The 16,294-nt window shown below is 41.9% G+C and overlaps 1 protein-coding gene across 2 annotated transcripts in view; it reads right to left on the reverse strand.

Moving 5' to 3' along the window:
- disp1 (dispatched homolog 1 (Drosophila)) overlaps positions 1–16,294 on the reverse strand; it is a 106,058-nt gene that overhangs the window by 70,015 nt on the left and 19,749 nt on the right. For both annotated transcript variants that reach the window (XM_056428291.1, XM_056428289.1), the window contains exon 2: positions 1,092–1,145. The gene's annotated coding sequence lies outside the window, so the exon portion shown is untranslated. The remainder of the gene's footprint in view (positions 1–1,091; positions 1,146–16,294) is intronic.

The following is a 16,294-nucleotide window of genomic DNA, read 5'->3' on the forward strand; positions in this document are numbered from 1 at the left end:
GGGGGGCGGGGCCTCACCCTGATAGAATGGTGGGGGAAACACTGGGATGTGTCACATGCAAAAGCCTTTAAAAGGTGAATTTACATTTTTTTGTAAAATCGAGAAAATGAGCCCAGCCTCCAGAGGGTTAACGTGACATATTTGTCAGTTTATCAAGGCCACTTGTTCTGCTGCTGTTCAATGTTAAAGATGACAGGACCAATGGGGTCTCTAATACACCTTTGTTTACTAATCTGAATGTTTCACTGAAGAAACAATTTATCATCCACGATATTAAATACCTCGCTGGCACTTTATATGTCGGAGCCTCTTTGAAAACACAGCTCTGTGTGAAGTTTTGTCTTTAAAAAAAGAATACAATTAAACAAGTGTCTAAAATACACGCTGTCTGAAGTGATTACTCGTTCATTTAGAAGATTTAGTCTTTAGAAGAAAAAAAAACTTTTAATCGCGATTAATGAATTTCAAAATGTGCGATTAATTAGTACAAACAATTAATCGATTGACAGCCCTAATATATATATATATATATATATATATATATATATATAATGTATTGCATCTATGGGAATTCTAACACTGTGATTCTTGCAAAAATAAGTCAGTGAGTGAGCAGCAATTACAAAGTATAATATATATACTTGACTTTCTAAATAATTATAAAATGCTTTGGATTATCCTGATATTAAATTTTTTTTGTATTGTATATTTGTAAAAAGAATTTTGCTGCTGGGTCTAGAAATTTCCCCTTGGGGATGAATGAAGTAAAACCTAATCTAATTATCGTTGTAGAGCATTATGTATATCGATGAGTGCTTCTAATTATGATCATACAGTGCAATACGCAGATTATTTACACATCATAAGAGGATTTGTGATGCGTTATAATACATTAGCCTCATAGAGTGGTGCTTAAAAATAATACTAATATTTAACAACTCGGATGCCCTCATTAGACCTTGGGTCACACCTTTTTGTGGATGATGTAATCTCCGGCTGAGGTCCGAGTGTGGGTCAAAGCCTAGAGAGGACTCCGTGTCACGTATTTTTTGAGTCAAAGCCCAGTGAGAACTCCGTGTCACGTGTCTTACCTGTAGGGTGACTAGGGACCATGCTCTGCACCTGTTCCACAGAGACGCAGCAATCTGGAAAGAGACAAAAAGATAAGATTTATCTGGTATTGTTATGTTTTTATTTTTATTTTTTTTATGTATCCACTAAATAACGAGCAGCGCTGTAGCAAGAATGTAGAACGTCAGACCTCAACGGGGTGCATTTGTACTAGAAATAACACAAAATATATATTGCTATATTTCCCATAGAAATCCTCTGGAAACAAGCAATCCGAAGCAAATGTAATAAATCTTGTTCGTCGTTGGGTTGCACTGTGCTCAGCAATATATATCCATGTAATATCAATCACACGGGCGATGGCAGCTCCTCCCATCAGTGTATGAATGGATGTGAATGGGTGAACGATTTTGTTTTACATTTCATAATATGGCAGAAGAGTGGTTGTTTTAAAAAAGATTACAGACTTACATGTCCATCAATTTAATCATTACATCCCCATTACAAATTCCTATTTGTCAAAAGTGTCATTGTTTAAATAAATCGTCAAAGGTCAATCGTATAGTATCTTTGCAATATCAATATCAAAGTATTTGGTCCTGAAATATCTCAATAATCGACTTTTCTCGATAACGCCACGCCCTACTTAGCTCCACCCCCTCGCGTGGCTTCCGATTGTGAAAAACCAAGATGGTGGCAAAGTGCCAAACAAAAGACTTCTGTTCATGAGATCTGAGGGGTCACTAGAAAGGTCACCTAACGGATCTGCTGAAACACAGTGACGGGACACCGCCGACTGTATTTATTGTGCTTGTTAAAAAATAAAGGGCTCAGGGTGACGATGATGAGGATGAAAGAGGGGGAAAGAACTCGGGGGACTTTATCCCCCTTTGCCTGTGACGCCAGTCCAGGAAGGTACAAGTAGCCTAATAACAAGGTTATGATATTTCCTTGAGTATGTCAAAAGGCTGCGACAGAACAGAAGGCCATTCAACCCCGACATGTGGTCCACATCACCAATTACCAAGGTGTGCGTCGATAGGGACAAGATGAAGAGAGTGGGAGTTTAAAAATGGACAGATGAGGAGAGGAGGGACTTTTTAGCCAATTTAGAGTAACGACCTTGGGTCGCGGGGACCCATTCCACCCAACGTAATGGTTTAGAGCCCCCCCCCCCCCTCCCCCTTGTCCCAAAACACTGGAAGTATGGACAGCTAAATTATCCAAACTAGAAAAATCTAAAGCATTTACACGTGCCATCAAGAACCTATGAGGAAAAACTGCAACAACAAAAAAGAGAAAAGGGACAAAAATGTAATGTTGAACTAAATTGGCAGTTTAAATGAAGACCACGTTTTGTTATGACTTTAAGTCGCGATGCATGCCGATCATTTAGTTTGCGGCCCATGTGGACTGTGTTACGAGGAGATGAATCAGGTTTGACATCACTGGCACGGACACGCCAAAAGTAAAAGAAAACAATATACTCAAGAGCAAACATTGAAATGTCGAACAGAACAAAATCAAATCGGCGTGTACGAAATAATATTTCCAAATTAGTATTTTTATTATATATAACATACAGGTCCCACCTACTCCACCCATATACAGGACTGTCTCAGAAAATTAGAATATTGTGATAAAGTTCTTTATTTTCTGTAATGCAATTAAAAAAACAAAAATGTCATGCATTCTGGATTCATTACAAATCAACTGAAATATTGCAAGCCTTTTATTCTTTTAATATTGCTGATTATGGCTTACAGCTTAAGAAAACTCTAAAATCCTATCTCATAAAATTTTAATATTTCCTCAGACCAAGTAAAAAAAAAGATTTATAACAGCTGAGTGTTTGTCAAGGCTCAGGAAACCCTTGCAGGTGTTTCGAGTTAATTAGACAATTCAAGTGATTTGTTTAATACCCTACTAGTATACTTTTTCATGATATTCTAATATTTAGAGATAGGATATTTGAGTTTTCTTAAGCTGTAAGCCATAATCAGCAATATTAAAAGAATAAAAGGCTTGCAATATTTCAGTTGATTTGTAATGAATCCAGAATGCATGACATTTTTGTTTTTTTAATTGCATTACAGAAAATAAAGAACTTCATCACAATATTCTAATTTTCTGAGACAGTCCTGTATGCACCAACTGTATCAACGATGTACCATTGAGCGTTGCTCTATGACAAGACAATAAGGAAAGAAAAAATATGCACACATAGCGTGTTGCAATATTAATATGATTTTTCCTCCGATGGTGTTTTTTAAAGAAAGGACCAATTCATGACCCAAACAGGTAGAATTGGCTGGTTTTTTTTGCCACTTTTACACAGGAAGTAGTTATCCCCTCGATGTGAAGAGCATGGGTCAGAATGTCCACCCTAATGTCTGGAAGGGTTATCATTATTATAAAGAAGCTATAAAGTCATTTAATTATTCTTGAAATTAGCCCTTTTTGAGTTCAAAGGGATCATCGGCATGTGTTAAGAAAGATGGAGTCATGGGGATGAAGGGAGTGAAGAACTCGGATACCAAAGTGCCCCAAAAAATCCAAGACGTTTTTCTGACTGACGGTTTCTGATGATCCTTGTCTAATCAATAGCTAAACAAGCGTCCCTATCTTTAAAGCGAGGAAACACCAGTATGATGGGCAGTGCTGCAGGTTTGAAGATGAGGATATGAAAAAGAGATTAACAGGATAATAAAATAAGAAATATTAAAATTTAAATAAACGATTGCTTGCGGAGTCAGTCTGCTTGTCACGCCTGACGTCACGGGTAGCGAGGTGCAGGAGCTCATGCGCAGAGAAACAGGCAGGGCTCAACGTGAGTAACAAAAGGCGCTCTTTAATGAGGCAAAAGTTTACAAAAACAACCAACAAATGTCCAAAAAGGGGCAGGCAGAGAATCGGGGTTCAGGGCAGGCAGGGACAACAATCCAGCAACAGACAAGGGAAAGAGTGGCACAATATATAGGGGGGGAAACAGGTGTACGACATGGAAACAGGTGTACGACATGGAAACAGGTGTACGACATGGAAACAGGTGTACGACATGGAAACAGGTGTACGACCTGAGACAGTAACGAGACGAGAGTGGCTGAGGGAAGGTGAAGGGAATGACAATCAAGGAGTCTGGAAAGGCTGAGGGCAGGTGAAGGGAATGAAACAATCAAGGAGTCTGGAAAGGCTGAGGGCAGGTGAAGGGAATGACACAATCAAGGAGACAGGAGAGACACAGAGAAGACACCGAGTATAGACTAGACGCCTAGTAGACGGAGGATACACAGAACAGAGCCTTACACTGCTCTCATTTCCAAAAGAGTCAATCAAAAGCTGAGGACCGGAGTCCGTAGTTCTCCCTCCTCGATACCAAACACCTCCAGCCCCCCAAAAGTGTAAAAAAAAGAAGACTCTAAGCTTGGAAACTTGTTTGTTTCCCCTATAATCGGCTAAAAAGAAACTACTCCGCGCCCCCCCCCCCCCCCCCCCCCAAATTCCTACCTTTCCAGAATCCTGAAAATGTTCCTTTGAGCCTGCGAGGACACAAACAAACTGTTGATTCAGGGGCGGAATCCTCCACCCCACCCCCCCACTCCCACCACCCCTCCGCCCCCTAAGCCGCTATTTGCTTTAGTGGCGATGACACAAGGGGAGGAATTTGAGCAATGCCTGTGTACCGTAGACTTCATTTCCTCAGAGGGAGAGCCATCTCCCAGACAGACGGGAGTTTAGTCTCCGGCCCCCCGGGGGTCGCCCGGCGTCCTGCAGACCCGTGACGCGCCGGGGTCTTCAGACATCGCGTTCTCCAACGCGGTTATTCGTAACAAGCGGCAAAAAAAAAACGTGTCGTGGCACGAGACGTTCGTGCACTTTCGAATCCGTCACGGTTCTCGATGTTCCAAAGGCCGTCACTCGTCGCTTGTTTGTTTTTCGTCTGAGCGGCGGCGGCCAATCATCGGCTATCGAGGCGATACATTCATTCCCCCCCGACAACCCTTTGATCCCCCGCTCTTTTCTATCATCCCCCCCGAAGATCACTTTGTGTTGCATTTCTCAGGAACGGGATTTAAAAGGGCTTACCGGCTCATTCTGCACAAATGGAAGTCTCTGCCGATTTGTAAGGGATCAAAGTGGAGAAAGAAAACGATGCGATGGAGTCGAACTTGAGCGGCCTCGAGATAAAACGTTGCTCGTTCAATAGGAGATCAGCTCCACGAACTATTTGCGCCACTCCCTGATATTTCCCACTCAGTCAAACATTTTGAATACTAGCAAAATACCGTGTGCAGTTTAAAGAGGAAGAAGAGAAGGATGCCCTTTTTTCTCTTGTTCTCCAAAGTCAATGAGAAAAGAAAAGAGGAATGGAATGGCTGAGCGAGCTGAGCAGCTTTATCTTTGCACCCGGCACTAAAAGCATCGCGCCGCCTCCTCTCTCCACTTTGGGTCCTTTTCTGAGCATTTCCATTTCATGCCAGATATGTAAATGACTTCTGAAAGTCACACAGGAGCTCAGACGGCACCGCTCGGATTTTAAGAGCCAACAAACTGAAGAAGAAGAAGAAGAAGGTATCAAATGACATGGGGATATATATCAACACGGTAGATCTCCTGAGATAAGAGCAGTGGCATATAGAGATGGAGAGGGGATGGGAGATAAATTGAGAGAGGGAGAGAGCGAGGAGGGAGGGAGAGAGAGGGACAGAGAGGGAAGGAGAGACAGGGGGAGAGGGATGAGAGAGAGGGAGGGGGAGAGGGGAGAGAGAGAGGGGGGTGAAGAGAGAGAGGGAGAGAGGGAGAGGGTTGGGAGAGAGAGGGATACAGAGGGAGAGAGAGGGGGGAGAGGGGGGGGGGGGGGAGACGCAAATGGCATTAACCAGGCGAGACAGGCTGCGGTAATGTGGACTAAACTAATTAAAAGATCACAGGACGAGGTAGTCAGGGTTAAAAGGGATGAATGAACTTTAGGAATAAAGTCTTAATCTCATTACACTCTGGAGAACCTCCACGCTGCACCGATACCAACAACACAGAGGAAGAGCTGCATGGCGGGAAAGTGCACAAAAGAAAAATCAACAGATTTTGTTTGATTTAAAACAAAAAAGGAAATTAATTATTTTATTTTCATTTCAAGAACCGCTTCGATTTAATTAGAATCCTGACATTTGTGGTTTAAATTATGCATCATAAGCGTTATCGAGGGAACGTCAGGAGGTTACAGGACATCACTCTCCATCAAACAACTGGGTTTTATTATAAGTTAAGTTTATCACCAAAATACATTTGAACATATCATTTACCTTCACTCAATATTCATTTTGACTGAATAGAGCCTGAACGCATCATTCAGTAACTCAATGGAACCTCCGTTACCGTCACTTGTTCGCTCTGCGCAGCCCTTTATCCAAAAACTACAGTTCACAAGTCTACCTTTGAACGCATCATGAGAATTATGTAAATTTGACCTTCACCCACAAGACTCAGTTTTACTGTGTGGAGCTTGAACGCGCCATGACACAACTCAATGCAACATCCCGACATTAGCCGTTAGCTCGGGCTATAAGCAGGACTGAGCTCGGGGGAGACTGTGTGCCGTCACTGTGATTACTTAATAATTAGCATATAATAAGAGTCTGATTATGTGAGCTCTTCCATATATTGCTTTGGGCTTTTATTTAGACAAGTAGAACTGAGCGACTGGCCGCCAACGTCTCATGATAACACCATGTAGAATCATCGGGGGTGAAAGCATTAATGCCCCATTCCATATTTGTCCTGCATATTGGATCTTAACATAAATAAAATTATTCTTCACAGAGTTTACCGTTAAGAGTTTAATGTGTCATCCGATCATCATTGTCAGTAAATAAATGATTAACATGAAAACTTTTTGTGTCATCATCCTATGCGACAACTTTTTTATTTATTTTTCTCTTTGGGAGCTTATCTATTTACTTAATTCATTTAAGTAATATTATTTCATCTACCTGTGTATTTCAATTCTCTTCTTTTTCCTAACTTGTGTAATTTCCTGTCATGTTTAATGAAGTGCGCTCTGCATGTCCTCTTGCATTGTGAAAATATTTTGAAAATAATAATAATATATTTTTTTTTAACTTGAAAACTATTTGCAAAGTTAACTCTAAAGCTCTCTTTCCGAAGACATTTTCAGACGGGAGGGCAACACCTGAGGAGAATCCGTCGATTCCGAAAAATGGCGAGCGGACGTCGCCGCGGGCCGGACAGCTGTTCCCCGTGCGCCTTCGTTACCACCACTGTTTGTGTTCCCAGGAGCGGCGGACAAAAGCGCTTCCAGGTCACCCGCCGACCTGCCCTTCTCATTACCAAAGGTCATCCCGGGGCAACCAAAACGCTGACCTCTCATACCAAAGGTCAGCGAGTGAAGACGGGGAGGGGGAGGAGTTGGAGGAGGAATTAAGAAAATCCTCCCGTCTCGTCCCTCACTTTCATTGAAGCTCGTCATCCATGATGGGGCCGTGTCCTCCCTGGATTGACACGATACCTGCAGCACTAATCTGATTTAAATTCTCCAAACAGAAAGAGCCTAGTGAAGAAATAAATGCCCTAGTGAGTGAAAGCTGATCTCCCCCCCTCCCCCGCTGCTGCAGTGCCGGCTGTGCCTTCGTGTACCAGAATACCGTTTCACAATGTCTGACGAATAAACAAAAAAAAACAATTTGCAAAGCGTCAACGTCACGTAGGAAGGAAACATTCTTACACCGAGACTTAAAAATGATCTCAACAAGCCTTGCATTTTCCTTTCTAGGTTCTAGCCTCTATCTCGGATAGGTAGAGCATTTTCCTTTCTAGGTTCTAGCCTCTATCTCGGATAGGTAGAGCATTTTCCTTTCTAGGTTCTACCCTCTATCTCCGCTAGGTAGATCATTTTCCTTTCTAGGTTCTAGCCTCTATCTCGGATAGGTAGATCATTATCCTTTCTAGGTTCTACCCTCTATCTCAGCTAGGTAGAGCATTTTCCTTTCTAGGTTCTAGCCTCTATCTCGGATAGGTAGAGCATTTTCCTTTCTAGGTTCTACCCTCTATCTCCGCTAGGTAGATCATTTTCCTTTCTAGGTTCTAGCCTCTATCTCGGATAGGTAGATCATTATCCTTTCTAGGTTCTACCCTCTATCTCAGCTAGGTAGAGCATTTTCCATTCTAGGTTCTAGCCTCTATCTCCGCTAGGTAGATCATTTTCCTTTCTAGGTTCTAGCCTCTATCTCCGCTAGGTAGATCATTTTCCTTTCTAGGTTCTAGCCTCTATCTCGGATAGGTAGATCATTATCCTTTCTAGGTTCTACCCTCTATCTCAGCTAGGTAGAGCATTTTCCTTTCTAGGTTCTAGCCTCTATCTCGGATAGGTAGAGCATTTTCCTTTCTAGGTTCTACCCTCTATCTCCGCTAGGTAGATCATTTTCCTTTCTAGGTTCTAGCCTCTATCTCGGATAGGTAGATCATTATCCTTTCTAGGTTCTACCCTCTATCTCAGCTAGGTAGAGCATTTTCCTTTCTAGGTTCTAGCCTCTATCTCGGATAAGTAGAGCATTTTCCTTTCTAGGTTCTAGCCTCTATCTCGGATAGGGATATCATTATCCTTTCTAGGTTCTACCCTCTATCTCGGCTAGGTAGAGCATTTTCCTTTCTAGGTTCTAGCCTCTATCTCGGATAGGTAGAGCATTTTCCTTTCTAGGTTCTAGCCTCTATCTCGGCTAGGTAGAGCATTTTCCTTTCTAGGTTCTAGCCTCTATCTCGGATAGGTAGAGCATTTTCCTTTCTAGGTTCTAGCCTCTATCTCGGATAGGTAGAGCATTCTCCTTTCTAGGTTCTAGCCTCTATCTCGGATAGGTAGAGCATTTTCCTTTCTAGGTTCTAGCCTCCATCTCGGATAGGTAGAGCATTTTCCTTTCTAGGTTCTAGCCTCCATCTCGGATAGGTAGAGCATTTTCCTTTCTAGGTTCTAGCCTATATCTTGAATAGGTAGGAAAAAAATGTCCTTCCTCGGTTCTCTAGTGAAGGTGTTAATCCTCCTCCCCTCCAGGTTGAGCGTTTGGCCCTACGCCCGAAGACGGCATTGCTCTACAGATCACAGCGAGCTCATTAGCTCAGGCCCGCTGTTGCGCTCGCTCAACCCGGAGCCGAAAGACATGATCGGGGTGGAAACCGGACGGAGGGAAGGGGGCGCGAGGGCTCTGCGGTGCCTTCGCCATGTAATGAGGTCACGTGTAGGATGGGGTTTGGGTGTGTGTTTGGGGGAGGGTTGATTACAACCTCTGGATGCCTTTAGAGGTTCTGTCTCTCAATTGAGTAACAACCCTCCGACCCTTGTTTGCTTCCTCCTCCACCCTCCTCTCCGTCGGGACCATGTGAAGACTCAACAATTACCAGACAAAGTGCCCGACGGTTGAACGTGAACTTGCATCAAAGAATATGCAAAAAACACGGTAGCCCTTAGCGAGGGCCATTATTATTAAATGTGATTGAATGTGTTCAAGATTAATGTAATTATCAAAGCTTTACGTGGAGGACTTTCCAGACTGCGGAGTGACCAGGCGACCGGAGGCGGCGGAGGAGGAGGAGGGTGGTGCTGCCACAGCATTATGCTCCACCAACAGAACCCCCTTTTAACCCAACAAAGCGGAGAACAAGCGGGGTCTTCCAGCTGCCTTCCATCAACACGACTACGGGGGGAAAGTACAACGGGGCGAAAGAAAAAAGGGGGTTCTGGAACACCTGCAGCCGGGTGCCAGCAACCCCCTCCCCCTTGTTGATGCACGTCATAAATCCTTACGGTTGACTACAGTAGCGCGCCCAAGTGCCACTTTGGAAAATGTGTTTCGATAACAAAGCCAGTTGTGTTTTTCTTAATAGGAGAGGACGATAGGAGGAAGGGGCGACGGCGGCCGCCAAGGGGGGGGGGGGGTTAGGACTTTCTTGAAAAACATATTTTAATGTCATTAAACAATAGTTTTCTCACATGGACACCCTATTTATAACTAACATTCTACTTATGTGCGTGCGTTCTGGTTTGTATGTTTTCTCCCCCTTCACATTACAATCCAATAGCCTATCATCATACTTCACAATATAATCCCCGGGCACTAGGACCTTGGGTCTTTCTCACTCTGCCAAGTAACTTCTCTCATCAAAGACAACCAGGATTACAGCCAATGAGTTTAGCTCAAAGTCAATGATGCACGGACTGAACTTGTACATCCAGGTAGTTACAGAATGTGGCTGTACAGATTGTTACCTGTTTACATTTAGCTTTACTTGAGGCAAATGAAAGGGAAGTTAGAATCTGTCTCGTTAGTAAGAATATGAACGAGTGAATTCAAAATGCAAAAATTAACCATCGACATCCCTCTATACTTTGCATTAATATATATTAAAATATTTGTTTCCATTGAATGGTATATTTGACACTGAACTAGTTCATCTCTATCTCAGTGATTGAGTCCAAAATGAGCATAAAATACCACTATGACCATGAAATTCAGTCTCTTGTGTTATTATATACTGAATGCAGTAAAACCACAGAGAAAAATGACTCTGATTAAACCCATCTATGAACTGTCGGAAACAATGGATATCCGGGGCCCCAAAAAAACAACTTGCCGCTCCTCTTGGGGCTTAGCCACCCCTTTCATTGAATCCTACAAACGCCCCTGGCGTGACGGCACGGGGAGGTGAACGGGACAGCAGGTTTGCAATTAGAAGCCAGTATTTGAAGAGTTAATAGTTATCAAGCTATTAGGTTCACTTTTGACAAATAGCAAGTCCATTATGCTCCAGGACTTCACACCAGAACCAGACACAGATGTGCATGTCGGCGCTCAGCCAATGTTGTCAAAGGGTGAATGTGAAAACTGCGTTCCTGCTTTCGCTCCAAAATCTAAATATGCCTTTATCACGTTCCTCCTCCCACGGAAAAAAGTGACGGTGAAGACGGGGGAGGAGGAGGGGGAGGGAGGGGAGCTACCCTGGGAATCATACTTAAAAAAGCGGCGTCACTGGAAAAAAATGCACTAGATACACGACATGACCGGAGGGAAAAATAAATAAAACACACAAACAACAACCCGAGACCACCGGTCAGTGGGTACATGAACAGGTGAAGGAGACGCCCAGGAGAGAATTTGCCCCACCGAGGGAAGCGGCAGGCGCGGCAGCAGCGCCGAGTCTCCGGAGGTCCATGAACCCAGAAGGGATGGGACGGCTCGGGTCGGCCTGCAGGAGGGCTGCTGACAACTGACGCTGACCAGACCCGAGTGCACACTCTGACTCGGAAAGAGAGAGCTGTATTTCTACAGACTGTCCGTCAATGGGGTTGCACAACATCAGTAACACAATACTGTTAGACTTTCATGAAAACAACAATTTACAGTAAATCTTATCCTTTTATCTCACTGTGGTTTCATATGGTGACTTCAATAGTAGGTAGACGAAAACTACAGGGTGGCGGGCGGAGATTTCATGGTAGGGGAAACACTGGTAAGAATGCAAACTATCATTTAATCTGTTAAAATCAGCTATCAAAAGGGGCAGTTGTGTGTTCCGACTCCATAATCTATATATTATCTATATCTAACCATGCTCATATGGTTTTAATTTATATGAAATCAATCGGCAGTTAGTGATTATTTTAGAAAGTGGGTATTGAGTAATTGTAACGATACAAAAGGTAACTACTTAGTTTATTTTTTGGGCGGTGAAATTAAACTGGTAATAATTAAACCCATTTCTGCTCAGTGTAAACAGTCTGAAATTCTAAATGTTATCCTAAAGTCATAATGCCATATATACCAGCTTTTAGTTATTTATTACAAGCTGCTTCAAGCTAGTGTTAGAAGAACAAACAGTTCTAATCATCCGTATAAAATTTAGCTGAAAAATACATTTTACAAGATTACATTTCAACAAATCATGATAACGTCATTTAAGCTAAGTCGTTAAAAAACAATTTTTTAATGTCAAAATCATCCGAGGACACCACGTCAACGATCTGGTTTCTCTACGGGAGAGAAACCAGAGCGTTGACGTGGTGTCGTCGGAAAAGACCGGGAAAAGTATGACATCATCGAACCTCGAGTAAGTATGTGTTCATACACACAGGCTACAAGGAGAGGAACAGAGACACACACACACACACACATCTGGAGTCAACGCTTTGCAGTGACATGATGGACGGCTTTGTCCTGCATCCACTAACCAAGAGATGCAGAGAGACGTATTCATAAACAGAAGGAGAGATTTTCTGGAAGGAAAAAAGGCGTTTGTAAGTTCTCTAAATGTACAAGTCATTCGATCCAATCTACTTGATGAGCCAAACATTTTATGTCCGTCCTCGCTTATATAAAAAAATGGAAAAAAACACAGGAAATGAACAAATTCAGTTTCCAGTAAAAGGTTGTTTATTATACGTGATGTTGGGTTAATGAGTTGCCGAAACGGGGCGGCAAATGTTGGGAGGAAAAAAAGAAGGAAATCAAATCTGTTGATAGCGTCCATCATCGAGATCCAAAACACCAGGCACGCATGTGGTTCAGCTTCCTGGCTTCAACACAGGTGAGACTTTAATCACCGGTAGCAGCACCAATCTCTGACCTGTCTGACTGACATCTCTCAGTGGATGTCTGCACACCACCTGAAAATCAACCCCGACAAAACTGAACTGGGGAAATGCTCTCCCACCCATGAACAGGCTACCCACGACCTGACTACCCACGACCTGACTACCCACAACCAGGTTACCCACGACCTGACTACCCACGACCAGGCTACCCACGAAGCTGACTACCATGACATCGCTACCCACGACCTGGCTACTAGTTTCAACAACTCTGTTAGCTCCGCCCCCGGCTGCCAGGAACCTCGAGGTGACACTCGACAGTCAACGCTCCCTGGCGGCTGCCGACATTACTGCGACAACACGTTCCTGTAGGTGCATGCTGCACGAGATCAGGAGAATACGTCCCTTTTCTGACTCGGAAGGCGGCACAGGTTCTGGTCCAGGTTCTGGTCCAGGCTTTGGTCTTTGCACGCCTAGACTACTGTAACTCCCTCATGACAGGTCTACCTGCTAAGGCCATCCGACCTCTGCAGCTGATCCAGAATGCAGCAGCTCGACTGGTTTTCAGCCTCCCTAATTTCACCCACACTCCTCGGCTCCCTTCCCTGATTACCACGACTACGACATCGTACCTCTACCCAACACAGGGAAGCAGTGCGAGCCACAGAGAGCATATAGAGGAGTTACCAACACCCCAGTGAGTACCATTAGTAAATATACCCAAACACAGAAGCCAGGCCTCCGCCTGCCTTCCAAAAGATGCTGCCAAGAAAATGCAAGCCAAATGTTACTGTAGTACAGTCATGTTGACATGGACATGTGTGTGTGTGTGTGTGTGTTTGCGTGCAGATGTGTGCAAAGAACTTTATCAAACTGGCATGCAGTGCAGTGAACATGTGTTTTGTCCATTTTCATCCACATGGGAGGGAAACTCGCTGGCAGAGACATAAAAAATATCTGGTTCTCCCAGAGTAGGATTAGTTTCTCTTTTTTTTTTTTAAACAACCATAAAACTGACATAGAACTCAATGTTAACGAAATTAAAAACACACCTGAGAGACTGAGTGACCAACCCACACACACACACACACACACACTGCGTGTCAAGAAACACAACTGTGTTTTCTTTTAACTTATTTACTGCAGTTATTTTACTCTGCTATATTACCATTGTTTCCTATCTATATGATTTGTATATTGTTATGTCTTAACGCTTTGGCTATTACTGTATTTGCAACATTCATGCCAATAAAGCAAATTGAGAGAGGTATAAAGTACAAAATGAACATTAATAATGGGCATTACAATCTCACTCACATGTTGATGCATCATTACTAATACTATAACACTTTGAACAATACTTTGAATGTGTAAATACAGTTTTTCAGGAAAAAAAATATTAAAATACATGTAAACTAGAATGGGCACTCGGTAGAGCGCATACCTTCGCATATCACAAGATTGGGCATTGAATTATGAACATTTTGGCATTAGTTGCATGCCAATTGGACAAAAATGTATCGTGCTATGGTAAAAAAAGAGTTTGACCTTTCCATGACCTTGACCTTTGACCCGATTGATCCCAAAATCTAATCAAATGGTCCCCGGATAATAACCAATCATCCCACCAAATTTCATGCGATTCAAGAACATTTTGACCTGTTCATGACCTTTGACCTTGACCTTTGACCCGATCGATCCCAAAATCTAATCAACTGGTCCCCGGATAATAAACAATCATCCCACCAAATTTCATGCGATTCGGTTCAATACTTTTTGAGTTCTGCGAAACATTTTGACCTGTTCATGACCTTTGACCTTTCACCCGATCGATCCCAAAATCTAATCAACTGGTCCCCGGATAATAAACAATCATCCCACCAAATTTCATGCGATTCGGTTCAATACTTTTTGAGTTTTGCGAATAACACGCATACAAATAAATAAATAAATAAATACACGGCGATCAAAACATAACCTTCCGGCATTTTCAATGCGAAGGTAATAAATAGACAGAAATAAATGATCAAATGATTGTCAAAATGAATGAAATTTGTTCTTCTTTTATATCTTAAAAAAAATCTATGTTTCATATTTCACTCTCTTACCATTTTTGTATTTACTTATTCCTTTATTTATTTATTCTCTCATTCTTTCCCTGATAAATGGCACTTTGACTTATATTGGAGTATTTCTTTTCGTCAGTATTGACACTTTAATGAAAAGCTTTCCACCACTCCGACATCTCTCATGTGACAAATAAAGATGATCTTTGAGCTACAGAAGAAAAAGAAGATCGTCTTGGGGAGTTTCACATGTCATGTTTCATATGAGATTGAAGTGTGTGCTCCCTTGAGGTTCACATGCAGCCACACAGAATACAATAGCTATCTGATGTTCTCCTTAAATGACCTCTAACCCCTGAAAATCATTGTTCCTGGAGAAGCAGCGTAGGAAGCAGGAGTGAAGCTACATTTCATGGAAAGCTGAATTTTGATGCATGCAACGAGCAGTTTTGGACAATTATTGACCCAAAATGAATTTTGATGCCAACTGTGGAGCCGTGTGCCAAAAGGGGCACCAGCGTTTGTCTTGTTTGAGGAAACTGATTTTTTTTTGTCACTTACATTTTTTTATTCTTTTAGACATATTAACATAAAACAAATAAAAAAAATGTCAGACAAACATTACAATATACAGGACTGTCTCAGAAAATTAGAATATTGTGATAAAGTTCTTTATTTTCTGTAATGCAATTTAAAAAACAAAAATGTCATGCATTCTAGATTCATTACAAATCAACTGAAATATTGCAAGCCTTTTATTCTTTTAATATTGCTGATTATGGCTTACAGCTTAAGAAAACTCTAAAATCCTATCTCATAAAATTTTAATATTTCCTCAGACCAAGTAAAAAAAAAGATTTATAACAGCTGAGTGTTTGTCAAGGCTCAGGAAACCCTTGCAGGTGTTTCGAGTTAGACAATTCAAGTGATTTGTTTAATACCCTACTAGTATACTTTTTCATGATATTCTAATATTTAGAGATAGGATATTTGAGTTTTCTTAAACTGTAAGCCATAATCAGCAATAAATCAGAATAAAAGGCTTGCAATATTTCAGTTGATTTGTAATGAATCCAGAATGCATGACATTTTTGTTTTTTTAATTGCATTACAGAAAATAAAGAACTTCATCACAATATTCTAATTTTCTGAGACAGTCCTGTATATATATACATATACAAAGGTGCTATTGACATGACATTTTCACCAGATGTTGGTAAGAACCCAAGTAATCCATACACATAAGAAACCAAAACAAATAAGCTCAGAAATTAAATTACGTGTAATAATGTGAAATGACAGAGAAAAAGTATGAAACACGCTACAGATATTTATTTAATACTTTGTACAAAAACCTTTGTTGGCAATGACGGCTTCAAGACGCCTCCTGTATGGAGAAACTAGTCGCATGCATTGCTCAGGTGTGATTTTGGCCCATTCTTCCACACAAACAGTCTTCAAATCTTGAAGGTTCCGTAGGCCTCTTCTATGAATCTTGATCTTCAGTTCTTTCCAAATATTTTTAATTGGATTCAAGTCAGGTGATAGGCTGGGCCATTCTAGC

The sequence above is a fragment of the Pseudoliparis swirei genome, chromosome 12, assembly GCF_029220125.1.
Source record: "Pseudoliparis swirei isolate HS2019 ecotype Mariana Trench chromosome 12, NWPU_hadal_v1, whole genome shotgun sequence".
NCBI lineage: Eukaryota > Metazoa > Chordata > Actinopteri > Perciformes > Liparidae > Pseudoliparis > Pseudoliparis swirei.